Source organism: Perissodus microlepis, chromosome 23 (assembly GCF_051167445.1).
Source record: "Perissodus microlepis isolate ML-2025 ecotype Zambia chromosome 23, ASM5116744v1, whole genome shotgun sequence".
NCBI classification, from domain to species: Eukaryota; Metazoa; Chordata; class Actinopteri; order Cichliformes; family Cichlidae; genus Perissodus; species Perissodus microlepis.
In genome coordinates this window covers 41289271-41302256 of record NC_140482.1, presented here as the reverse complement: position 1 = coordinate 41302256, position 12986 = coordinate 41289271, and the positions used below count along the sequence as shown (strand labels likewise).

The following is a 12986-nucleotide window of genomic DNA, read 5'->3' as shown; positions in this document are numbered from 1 at the left end:
TGTTAGAAGACAAGGAGTGTCATTTGATTTAATTATGAAAAGAAAGAAAAAAGATAAAGAGATGGGGGACGAGGAGACGAGAGAAGGATTAAAATAGCTCCCCGTCATCCACGCAGATATAGAAATAGAACTGCATTCACACCTGAAGCCACTCCCTCCTCATCCCAGTCTCAACAGCTCACTAACGCGCTGATTATTCCTGTTTTCTCTCGTCTCCTTCCCTCCTTTTAATCCAATCACTCGCTCCCTCCTGACACCGCCGTCATTTCATCCTCGACCTCCCTCATCTTTCCGTCTTTCTTCAGACCATCAGTCCTGACTGCTCTTTAACTGTTATGGCGATGAAGGCTCTAAAAATGGCTTTCTCATTCAGTCCGCTGATATTCAGAGGACGTCCCAGGCTCCGTTTTGCAGCAACAGCCATTTGCAGAAGTTAGATTGTGTTCTGGGACTTTGGTGCAACCACAGTTAGAAAAGTCCAAAACCATTTTTGGGGTAAAAGTCTTTGCTTGTTTGTTAGATTTTGAGACAACATTTCTAAATAACATGTTATAGCCATACTAAGCATACTGGTAGTTACTGCTAAAGCCTACCAATACAAAAATAAATGACTCGTAGTATGAAAATGGATTGAGGCCATTAGAGCTAAGACTCAGATGTATAGAAGCTTCCTCTGCTAAAAAATAAAAAAAAATGCCATCTGTAAGTCAATATTTTGGGTAATAACTAGACATATCAGCACCAAATTAAACTATATGTTATTAGATTTATTAGGAAAAAATATACTCTGCTATACTCATTACTGTTACAGACATATTGCACATTACAGCCGTCTGGCCATTGGCACCACCTACGTGATGGACATGAGGAAGGTGAAGGTTGGCCTCAGAAAGTGGCAGATTTAAATCAGCCAAGGGAAGCACAACACATGGCCGATTTGGCTCAAAGAAGGAGTTTGGCAGCTCCCGGTAGACTTCCTTCTCGGTAATGCAGGAATATTCATTTTTAGTGGTATTAGTCACCATTTTATTCATGAACACCATGAAGTGGTCCAGAGTTAAAGGATGAAATAAAACAAACACAAATAAGTGTTGGTTATTCTGCAGTTTCTTTTATTTTTTCAATAGATTTCCAAATAAAATTAATTCGGGAGCCTTTCACAGGGCTAGCCACACCCACAACTGAAGGGGGTCCTATGGCAACAAGGGGGTTTGGGTTACCCTTGTAATAAATCTTTAGACAACCTAACCGATCTCGGGGACAGCTCAAAGCTGAAAGGTGACTGGTGTTTCTGAAAACGAATAAAGTCGCTTTTAGTCACTGGGATCTGTCAGACAGAAAAACGTGTCCGTTCACTCTGAGCATGTCTGCGAGCGTTATATGAGACGCACTGTAGTGAACTTAGCCGATGGCCTGGTCAGAGTTGTCAGCCATGATAAGTGAGTAACAATGACATACCCTGCAGAGGTGACAGCTCCCCGCTGCGTGACAAATCTGGCGTGACAGCTGTCGTGCCGTGATACTGATAACGTTGTGGCTTATGCTCCGTGTCACCGTTGAGCTGTTCACGAATGTGATGTGAGCGCACCTGGATATTGTAACGACATTAATTACCGGTCTGCAGCTTTTGAGTCACAGGATCAGTTTTGTGTGTTAAAATAAGAATTCAAGAAAATCCTCTTTTATTTTTCTTAAATGATTGATTGTGTGTTATGGAATAACTTTAAATGTGTACAACACATTGTGGCAGGGCGTGGTCTGCGGTGCTGCTGCAGGGAAGGTGGACGCACCTGCACGGCATCCGCAATCACGCCTCTGTGCGGACTGATGTCATGTTGTTGTTGTTGGAGTGTCGGCTGAGCTGGAAAGCTGCGAGCGTGTGATTGTGTACGGCAACCGTGAGCACGTCATCAGGTCTGCCGTGGACTCTGTTACACACACAGTAATCCATATTGTATTTTGCTCATTGTAACGTGTCATTATTTGACGCTGCAACACCTCTAACACTATTCAGAGAGCCATCCCTCACTTACAGCGTTTCCATTTCTCCAAAATGAACCTTTGCAACAGCAAGAGCATGAAAATCAAAGGTGTTACAAGGAACATTAACATGATTTTAATGATTTCCTTCCATTTAAACCCCACAGCGCATCCACGCAGGTGTTTTCACTTATGCTGACTGATGAAAGCTCTTTTAAGGACTGTGTGGGCGTCTACCAGTTGGGCTTGATGGACATGTGAGTTTTGTTGCACCTGTTAGGATAGGTACACTGTCATCATTTTATTAGTGCTTGACGGTTTTGTTACATTACATTTGTAACACTGTTATAGTAAAAAAAAGCAAAACAATACAGGTGTAATTAGCATGTTAACTAAAAACACCTGTGTGGGTCTGCGGGGGCCTTAAGTGCCTCAAGCAAGCACGCACAATATGGCTCCACAGAGCCCGGTTACTCTGTCATTAGCACTGTTATTTACATCTGTATTTATCCTTCTGACTGAAAGTATCTGCCATTTAAAAGAAGAACGATGGGTCTATGGTTTTATTTGAAATCATTTACTCATAGCTGGCACAGTTTTGGAATTTTTGTTCAGTAAGTTAACTATAAAAATCACTCTGCTCTGATAAAACGAGTGCTTGAAGAACACAAATTTAAACCTTCTCTAAATCAGATTTTTAGATTAACTGATTAATTCAGGTAAACTACAGTTAATTTTGCATTATTTTCTATACATTGCCAGGATTTGAGATTATCATCAGTTTTTACTTCAAGTCAGCCAAGATCAGTGACAGTTGCAGAGAATTTTATACCAGTCATAAAAATCCTAAACGAGGAGGATGAATGATGGTGCCATATAAGGTCTCTGGGAGAAAAGAAAGAAAATACAGTTAATTTCTTTTCATTATTTTTAGGCAATACCTCTCTTTTCCCCTAAAAATCCTTTATAATCAAAATGTATTTTTCAGTGGTGCTTCTCCGTTACATGCCTCGCATGAAACAATTTGCTGAGAATACATGGGCTGAAGTAAGATATGCATTTGTAATCATTACAGAAAGAAAGAACAAATCCCTTTAGAGCCAAGTGCCACAAACTAGCTATGCCCACAAACGAAGACAGAGATAATCTGACAAAGACTCTAAAGAAGACCGGACTATTTATACACATGAAGGTAATCAGGGAATTGGCTCCAGGAAGGTAATGACACACAGGTCTGAATAATAACCACAAAACTGCTGAGGAAGTAAAACTGAAAACAAGACACCAGAGAGACATGCTGACCAGAGCGAAGCAGGAAGAAAGAAGAATAAGTGGATAACTACTAACTAAGAATAACAGAAACACAGAAACACAGAAACACGATCTAACTGCACAGTGGGAATGTTATTTTTTATATTTTTTTAATGTTTTATTTTTTTAATGTTTTATTTTGAAGGTTAGATCTTTGTGTGGCTTTCGTGTTGGTACTTCCTATTCCTGTTAGTGTTTGATGTAGTTTACGTGTTCCTTATGACCTTTTTGTGCACATCTGACTCCGTGCAAGTGCAAACTGGATTTTCTGTTTGGGTCGAAATGTTGATTTATCATCATGGGTAATAAGGAGGAGTTGGAAATTACTCTTCATGCCAGTGTAGGATGCTCCGTGTCCACTATTCTCCTTATTGGACAACACTAATAATAATAATAATAATAATAATGATAATGGATTGCATTTATATAGCGCTTTTCAAGACCTCTACAATTCCATTATTCATTCACTCTCACATTCACACACTGGTGGAGGCAGCTACAGTTGCAGCCACAGCTGCCCTGGGGCAGAATGACAGAGGCGAGGCTGCCATATCGCACCATCGGCCCCTGTGGCCATCACCAGTAGGCGGCAGGTGAAGTGCCTTGCCTAAGGACACAACGACCAAGACAGACAGATCGAACCGATCGAACCGGCAACCTTCCGGTTACAAGATGAGCTTCCCAACCCCCTGAACCACGGTCGCCCCACTACATAGTGGCAACCTCTAAACAGTCCACTCAATAGTGAGGAGTGACTGATTTTGGACACAGCCACATCCTAAAGTCAACTGAAGGACCTCTGTAATGCTGAGGGATACAGAATAGCCGTGATTGCCTTTACTTCCACGACAGAGACGAATAGCGCGTACGGCACACAGTCATCGATGTTTCATGTGTACAAATTCCAGTAGATTGCATCAGGCGGAGAGACTCCAGCAGCACTACACAGGAAAACATAGCACGAGGTGAAGCTAAGAAAACTGGATATTAAACAATAAAAATGAATCAAAGATTAAGATACCGAAGGTGTTTTGTTGCCATTTTGCTCTTTGTAGGGGTATTAAACATTACTCAAGAACAAATAGTTAATAAGGCACCCTGGCTACTGGAAATGAGCAGATTTATTGCAACAGATGCTGTGATTTTATTTTATTGTCACAGTTAATTATTGAATTATTTCGTCACTGCTGGTTATGCAGTTGCTATTTTCTAACGCTTCAAGCTGTATAATCACTTTGTTCCAAATTATCTCTCCCTCTTTGGTCTCCTGGAATGAACCTGGGAATTTGTCAGAAGAGGCTTCAACTAAGTTCACGCAGTACAATACAGTGCACACATGAGATATAGAAAGTTTTGTCTCAGCAGGAAGACTAACGCCATATTTTGTGCATTACACTAAATGTTGAAAGAATAGCTTAATTAAAACTAGCATCTTAAAGTAAGACCCAACTGCTTTCCCAGCAAATATCCTCCCAGCTGATGTGTCCATGAGCACGAGTCTTAATCTTTGTGAAAACTCTAACAATAGTTACAGTACAACACAGTCCTATAAATGCAATCCATTATTATTATTATTACCTGTGGAAGGAAGGAAGGAACAGTTGAGTGTGATTTTTTAAAAACATACATCACAGGGTTCCTGTTTAGGGAGATGTAAGATTCTGCAGGACAATCAATTAAAACCGCTGCTCTCGAGGCTCACAGTGTGGTGGGTGGTGTGTGCAGAAGAAGGAATTGCATGAAAAAAAACTCCTACAGTGCTGCTCTGGTTGGTTTAGTTGATATAAGCCTCTGTGCCTCCCACAGTGTACTCACTCATTTTTAACTCCCCCCCTCATTTGTCCTTTTTATTCTCTTTCCTCCTCACCGAAAAACAGCAGGAACCCCAAACACACGCACATAAGAAACACAATTTGTTGTGCAAGATCGGACGGATGGACAGAGGGGTGGGTGGGAGGATGGAAGGAAGGAAGGAAGGAAGGATGGAAGGTCAAATGTAACTATTCCTTAAATCAACAGCCTGAGATACTGGCCTGGGTTTATCAGCCTGCATATTGGTTTATATGTCAGTTAGCTAAATGTTTGCTCTTTGGCCAGAATGAATAATAAATATGGTAAATGACTCAGTAGCCATCTGTTAGAAGTCAGAGAAAGTGAGAGAGAGTGAATGAAGGAGAGATGTTAATTTAGCTCATTGCAGACATGAGTCACCAACACTTTTTACATCACACAGTCACATACACCTGTTATAAATGACTATCATTTAATTCACAAGGAGGTCATAAAGGGAAAGTTTTGAGTATCAGTAGATGCTGGTAAAATTGATTAAAATCACACCATCAATGAAAAGTATTGATGGTGTACAAAAACGTCTTATGCAGCAAAAATACTTCTATGCTTCTACACTTCTTTAATAGGTCCACCTCACTGGTACCCGGTTGAACCCATCAACAAGGTGCTGGAAACATGAATGTGGTTTTGGTCTATTCTGACATAATAACATCGCACAGTTCCTCAGATTTGTCGACTGCACATCTGTGATGCGACCGCCCCATTTCACACAGCCCAAATGTGCTCTCCTGGATTGAGATCTGGTGCTCGTGGAGGTCATTTGAGTTCAGCGAATAAAAAAAACTGAACACGAGCCTCTGTTTCCTGTTCCTCACTGAGAGGAGTTGCACCCAGTGGGGTCTTCTGCTGCTGTAGCACATCTGCGTCAAGGTTTGACATGTTGTGCGTTCAGAGATGCTCTTCTGCGTACTTTGGTTGTAACAGTTTGTTATTGGAGTTACTGTTGCTGTCAAAGGTGCTTTTATCCAGGGAGCTGCACATGTGTGTGCATCTCAGTAAATTATAATATAGGATGTTTTATAAATTATTAATTTTATAATGTATTTATCATAATATTGTAATATTATAATTATCGGAATTACTGTATTATCATATTACAATTATATATAGTATAAAAAATATAGTCCCTGTGTCAACAATAGCAAACTTACAATGACTTTTCAAGTGCTCCTTTTGAGATGGACGCAAATATAAAGAAGTAAATACTGTGTTTGGGCTGAAGGTTGCCTTTTGACTCAAAGCCAGTGCTACGCTGCTTCCTGGCAGTGACACAACTGTGACAGCAACATGGCTTAAGGAGCTCCACTGACACTGACTTCATTTTGACAGCGACAAACCAGAGTGCCCTTAAGAAACACCGAGCAGCATCTAAGGTCGAAGTTCATAGCTTTTTACAAACCACAGCGCCACAGTACACTGAAAGCAATCTTCTAATGCAAATTCACGGTCAATTGTTAGTCAGGTACTTTGCTTAGACTCCAGCAGAGATCAAACGCCGGTTTTCTACAAGTGAAAATCTCCAGAGGTGAGCGTAGTGTCTGTATTCAGGCTCAGTTTAATCTCAGTAGCCTCTCTGGGCAACATAACTGTTGATTCTGACTCCTCTTAGAAGATGTGGTCAAAACAAGATTCACAGACACAGGTTGTATTTGGACTGTTACAAATCTTCTCTTCAGCCTCTTTTTTCACTTTGAAATATGAAAGAAAATAACAAAACACTAACGGCATATATGTCAGAAGCTAACGGACCTCTAGTGTTCCTGTGAGTATGCTGCTTAGGTGGGGAGGAAGCATAGAACCTAGAAATGGCACGCGGTGTGTTTCATGTTGTAAAAGGAGTTATAATAAGCCCCAAACCACAAAGCACCAAAATTACTTTGGATTTAAGACAACAATTCTATGTTGAGTGGATAAATCCTCCATTTTTAATAATAACTTTGTTCTATATTCAGCCATTAAATTCAGCCATATTTGCTGGTGTGATGTAAATCGCTATACAGCATCTCTCAAATCTAATTGGACACAGAAACCCAGCAAAGATGTGCCCAATAACAATGAAATTTTTAAAAATGTAACATCTTTATTGATGTATTAATACATTTATACTGTTCTGCTTTATGACTCATGCACTCAAAATATAAATTAGTGTCCAGATTTAGCCGGTGTTTTGTAACGTGGGTAGCATGTGTGTTTCAGCCTCTCTCACTGTATCCTAAGTAAGGTCCTCGGCGCTGCCACCGGCTGCATGTGCATTTCTGTTTGCCTCTGAAAAATGCAATTTCATTCTGAACATCATCTGAGGAGACTTCAGTTGTGACTGTACTCTTTGTAGTTTGTCAATCGCGTCTTTTACCAGATCTCGTTCAGAGACAAATGTAAGACTGAAAAGGATTTACTGCAAGCAAAAATTAAATTCTTGTAAAAGGCTTGTCTGAGTAAAATTGAGTTTGTGAAGACAAATTGCCAGGTCACAACTGAGAAATGGCCCTGACCCTCCCTCAGTTTGTGTAACTTTAAGTTGCAAATTGAATTTCATTTGACTTCAGTTCCTTGAAAAAGAGGAACCCCTTTGATCTTGTAGCACCTCATCGTCTCTAATCAGACACTAGACTGGACTGCATAAAGACCCCTGACACGGGCTTTGTTTCGCAGCCCATTCATCGTCTTTATAGGATGAAGGAGGGAGAGCACACAGGGGCAGAGAGAGAACCTGTTAGGCTGTCACCTTCCTCGGCATCATGATCATCATTCACTGCCTCGGGATGAGATCACAGGTAAAACACCACGTCTGCGCGAGGATTCAAATGTCACTAACTGCTCTCTCTTTCTTCATCGTAATCATGTTTCACTTTGTTTATTTTAAAACAGAGGCCAAATGAAATGTGAGAGAAGAGTGTTGCCATCACTCACGCACATAAACATACAAAGAAACAGGTGTATCTGCACTTTTCTGTCCTTTTCTGACTGACTGTAGCAGCGGGACTGGAGCCAGTGACAGCCTGACCTGGGGCGGGGTTCTCAGTCACCACGGTAACAGCTCAGGGGGACATATCCACCCCTGCTATGTCTGAACTCATCAATCGATCAGACAACAGATGGAAAATAAGACTGGAGAGGACACGTCTGTGTGAATATGTGTGTGTGTGTGAGAGACAGTTTGATATAGTTACGTCTAACATGTGCATGAATGCCAAGCAGACATACGGTGTTGCTGGCTAAAAGACATGCAGTAGTGGCACATTTGGTTCATACGCATGAGTAACAGTAATACACACCAGACAGATTGTGCTCGCAGCCTTCAGTTAGTCAGGTGCAGTGATGTATGTTCACAACTTATCTGTCATATTAATATCATTTAAAGAGCAAAGCTTAAGAAATGTATTAAAAACTGAAGAAAACTGAACTAAAGCCAAGAAACAAAAGCAAGTGAAAGAGGGCCGAGATGTGAAATACAGTGAAGAGATGGAGAGAAACAAATAGCACATCCCATGCTGGCTGATATTAAGGGTGTTGGCTTCACTGATGTAAATCAATTTGAAGCTCTCACGTTAGCTCTCCCTTCTGGTCGGCAGTAGTAACAGAGCAGGAAACGGTCAGAATAAAGTCTGATGCCTGCAGTATAAACTGCTCTCACAGCAAAAGGAACTGTCTCTGTCAGTTAAAGGTATAAATCTGTCATTTTCTGTTTTCTCCCAAGCTAATGTACAAAACGACGAGATAACATTGCAGCATAATTCAACAGGTTTATAAAGTTCTTGTCCAGGTTTAGGCTTTCTGTTCATTGTTACTCTTCTAGCGCTTTAAGTTTTTATTATTTTGAGGTATTTTGATTCCTATTTCACTTTAATTATCATCTTGGTAGATGCTGAATGTTAGTTCTTAGCATTTGATTTCTAGTTATGTTTTAGTATTTATGAAGTTTTGGACTCATGGTTTGATTAATTACTCTGGAAGTGAGTTTGGTTTCTTGTGTCACTTTGTCCTTTTGGATTTTGATTCTCTCTCCACCATCTGGACATTTGATGCTTAAAGTTTATTACTCTTTCCCCCCGTCGTGTCCAACAGTGCAGCAATCAGAATTGTTAGTACAAGTGGGGCATTATGGCATTTATTATAACTGTCCACTTGATAGTCATATTTTATTAGAACTTTATTAAGATTTTTTATTTTGGATTATTACAACCATAACGGACAGAAAAGAAAAACAAAGAAAGTGAATTTTGACCGAGAGTTAGGAAGCAATATTTGACTGCCCTAAATATATTTCAATGATTTATCATTTACAGACAAGCATCACATTAACAAGATAACTAGCTGCCGTTTTGAAAAACAGACAGATTTCTCAAAGTCTTGAAAACACAATATTTTAAAGTGTTTGCTACATCAGAGCCATATTACATCATTTATTTCCCCGAGTATCTTTTCCCTCCCTCTGTGCTTCAGATATTTTCCTGTTACAGGCTTTCTAAACAGCCCTCTCCTCTTTCTACTTGTTGGTGTTCTAAAATTACATTTCAGGTACTTAGCTGGCAGTATCTCTATAGACTGGCTGAGCTTTAGGGCACAGTTAATGGGGATCCAAATGAATAAAATCAAGATGTGTTTTCTGAAGTAAAGAGGAAAAGACTGAAAAAATCTTCATAACAAACTTGGCAGCAATGTCTATAAAAACATTATCCTCTATATAAGAGCCACAGAAATGCTCATCTCCCAGGTTCCTTATCTTTACACTGATCAGCTCCCTCTGAGCTAACCACCCCCCTCCTCACCCCCCTGAGGGTCTGGCACACAGTGATGAAACAAACCCGTGGTGGGCGTTGCCTCTGCCAACTTTTGCCACTCTAATGGAGGGCTTAGCAGCCAACGCGTCGACTACGATACCAATTAGTACGTGCGATTATGCAAATAGTCTTTCTTCGTATTTGCTCCAGCTCTATCCATCTTGTCCTTCTTCACTTCCTTTTTCTTCACTTATTTTCTTTCTCCCATGCTTCTCCTCCTCGCTGCTCTGCCTCACAGCTTGCTTTTTCAGCAGGAGTAACCGGCTGGTGAACCATGTGAGCGGGCCTGAGGAAAACCCTCTATTCCAATTTCCACCACAACAGCCCTCCGTTACACGATAACAGCTTTTGAGTAAACAGTAAGTGCCATCTGGTTTTTCATACCTCCCTCCCACTCGCGCTCTCTGTGTAATACAGGCCATCTTGAAACACCAAGGAAGCTTGCTGAGGTAATCACAGCCTCCAGCGTTGACACTTTTAGCAAATGCTTCCATAATTACACATGTTCACACGAAATGTTGAGGGAGTCAGGGGTAGTCACTGAGGAAAGGTTTAGTAGTCTGAGCCAACACTCGTGTGTTATGTTTCCACGGGCAGTTTTAAATGAGGGCTCCCGCCTGTGTGATTGAAAGCGTAGTGGATTTACTGCAGGCTTGTTGTAATTGCACTATAAGAACTCATAATCTTGTAAGTCAAGTCCACTTCAAGTTGCCATTTCTGAGCGTTTTGGTGACCGCAGACTTCAACACACATAAACAGAATCTCTCAGAGTCCCACAAGGTAAATAAAAACCAATAATCCCCTCACGTGATCATTTTTTCAAAAATGGAGGTCAAACTGTTTATTTAGCATGTGAGTAAAAAAAAATGTAATCGTCTTTTCCCCACTTAATATCTTTGGGGCTCACAAAGAGCACAGAGCACACTCTTACTTCACTGTTAACTGACTGACTGCACTCTGAGGTCAACATTCACATACTCCTGAAACATTTAGCAGCGTCTAATATTGCTTAATGTCTTCTTTGATGCACATTTTTTGAATATGTAATGCTGTATTTGCCTTAAATGTTCATTCTTTTTGTTTCTCCATATGTTAATTTGATTATTGGTACTTTGATTATTTGTATCAACAGTTATTCTGCCTGTTTATCTTTCTTGAAGTTTCTGGATGGCATCCTTTGAGGACAGAGGGTGTCAGGCCAGTGCTACCCCTCAGCCTCCTCACACCTCTAACCTTGACCTTGAAGTAAAGGTCACCGGGATTTGAACTTGTCCAAGACTTTTAGTGAGTACACCCACAGTATCAACTTCAAAATCTTACGTCACCTCGTTCTCGAGTTATTATATTCATAAACTTGTGTGTCCACACTGCCCGCTGACCTGCCGGGGGGATGCCAACACCCCATCAACCTTTTTGCAGCCAAGGGATAAAAATCGCTTGACTGGTCACCGTTTCAGTCTTTCTTGCTCCTACTTTAGCTCAGCCGTCGCCATCTCATTGCACAGAAACTTTCATTCATGTAGCACTGCAAAGAAAGTGTTGCTTTACAACCACAATGAAAATAGAGGGACGCTGCCAAGTGACTGTAATGGAATATGAATACAGTTCAGTGTTTGTATCTGAAAGCATCTATATGCAGAATATTTGCAACACACTCAGACTCTTCCTGTCTGTAGAGACCTCCTAATTACTGACTGATAGACAAAACTGGTGTTACATCTCATAATACCAACCAGATCTCATAACATTTATCTGCTTTCCAATAAAGTTGCAAACCTAGCGTGATAGCCTAGAAGTCTGGAAGTGCTGACGTGCACTGGAAGTGTTGAACGGGCTCTGAGTGGAAGGAAAAAGGGAAACAGAGAGAGACACGATGAGAACATTTTCATTAATTTATCTTTGCACGGGCTAAAATGATAATTTAGAGAGGGAACTATCTGCAGCTCACTTCATCATGATGAATATTAATACAATTTAACCTTAGAGGCTATTTCAGCCAGATCGAGCATGTTTCCGCCCTAAGTCACAACTGTAGTTCAAATTCAACCCACAGCGTGCGAGAGTGGAATAAATGCAGCTGCTGTTGTTCACGTTTATAAAAGTTCCTTTATCTGTTTTTCCCCCCAAATATCTGTTCGGTAAAGATGGAATTCATCTGAAACATCATCACGTGAAAATTACACGCAGATGCATTCATTTACATTTACATGACTGGAGCCCAGCACACTCAGAAGATACAAGCACATCAGAACAGCCTGTATGCACAGCGCTCAGAGAAAGATAGTCTCTTCCTCTCTGGTCCCACATGGAATTAGAAAAATAAGCTTCTAATCTTGGTCACAGCGAATATGGCTTCAGGGTTGAGTGTCCTCACAAGAGTATGTGACAGTGGCGTCAGCCGATCAACAGGCTTGAGATGGGAACAAAACTCATCTCTCCACGCCACCCCTCTCCCGTGCCCTCCTCTCCTCCATCTTTCTCCTCAAACGTCACGTCCTTCCTCTCTCTAACAGCGAGCGGGGCATCATGAGAAGCCCGAGCTCATCAATAATTGAACAGCCAGAATCATGTAGAATTCTCTAAGAACCGTGTCTGCCACCCTTTGTACTTCTATCCTGTGACTTGATTAATATTTCATTTGTGTGTGTGTGTGTGTGTGTGTGTGTGTGTGTGTGTGTGTGTGTGTGTGTGTGTGTGTGTGAGACAGTGAGCGAGAGACAGGTGTCGAGGTTAATCTGCTGTCTCATCAAGCTCTTCCTTTGAACCATGAGCATTTCCCTCTCTGCTCTGACAATGAGGCTCCCGTGTCTCCCGAGAACTTAACTGCTGTAAAATGCACTATAATGCAACACCTTCTCCACCTTATATATATAAATATATATATATATATACACACACACACACACACATATATACATCCTTGACTGTGGGTGAGACTTACATTATTCATTTATTAAATAAAATGAAATTATTTAATTTATTTTGAAGTTAGAACTTAACTAGCACAGCAGCCTGATGTGTCCAGCTCTGCTCTATTAGTGTCAGATTATTTATAACATAATG

At 40.8% G+C, this 12986-nt stretch overlaps 1 protein-coding gene across 3 annotated transcripts in view; it reads right to left on the bottom strand.

Moving 5' to 3' along the window:
• Positions 1 to 12986, bottom strand: part of cacna1ea (calcium channel, voltage-dependent, R type, alpha 1E subunit a) — a 108901-nt gene that overhangs the window by 42732 nt on the left and 53183 nt on the right. The gene's annotated exons all lie outside the window — the stretch shown is intronic.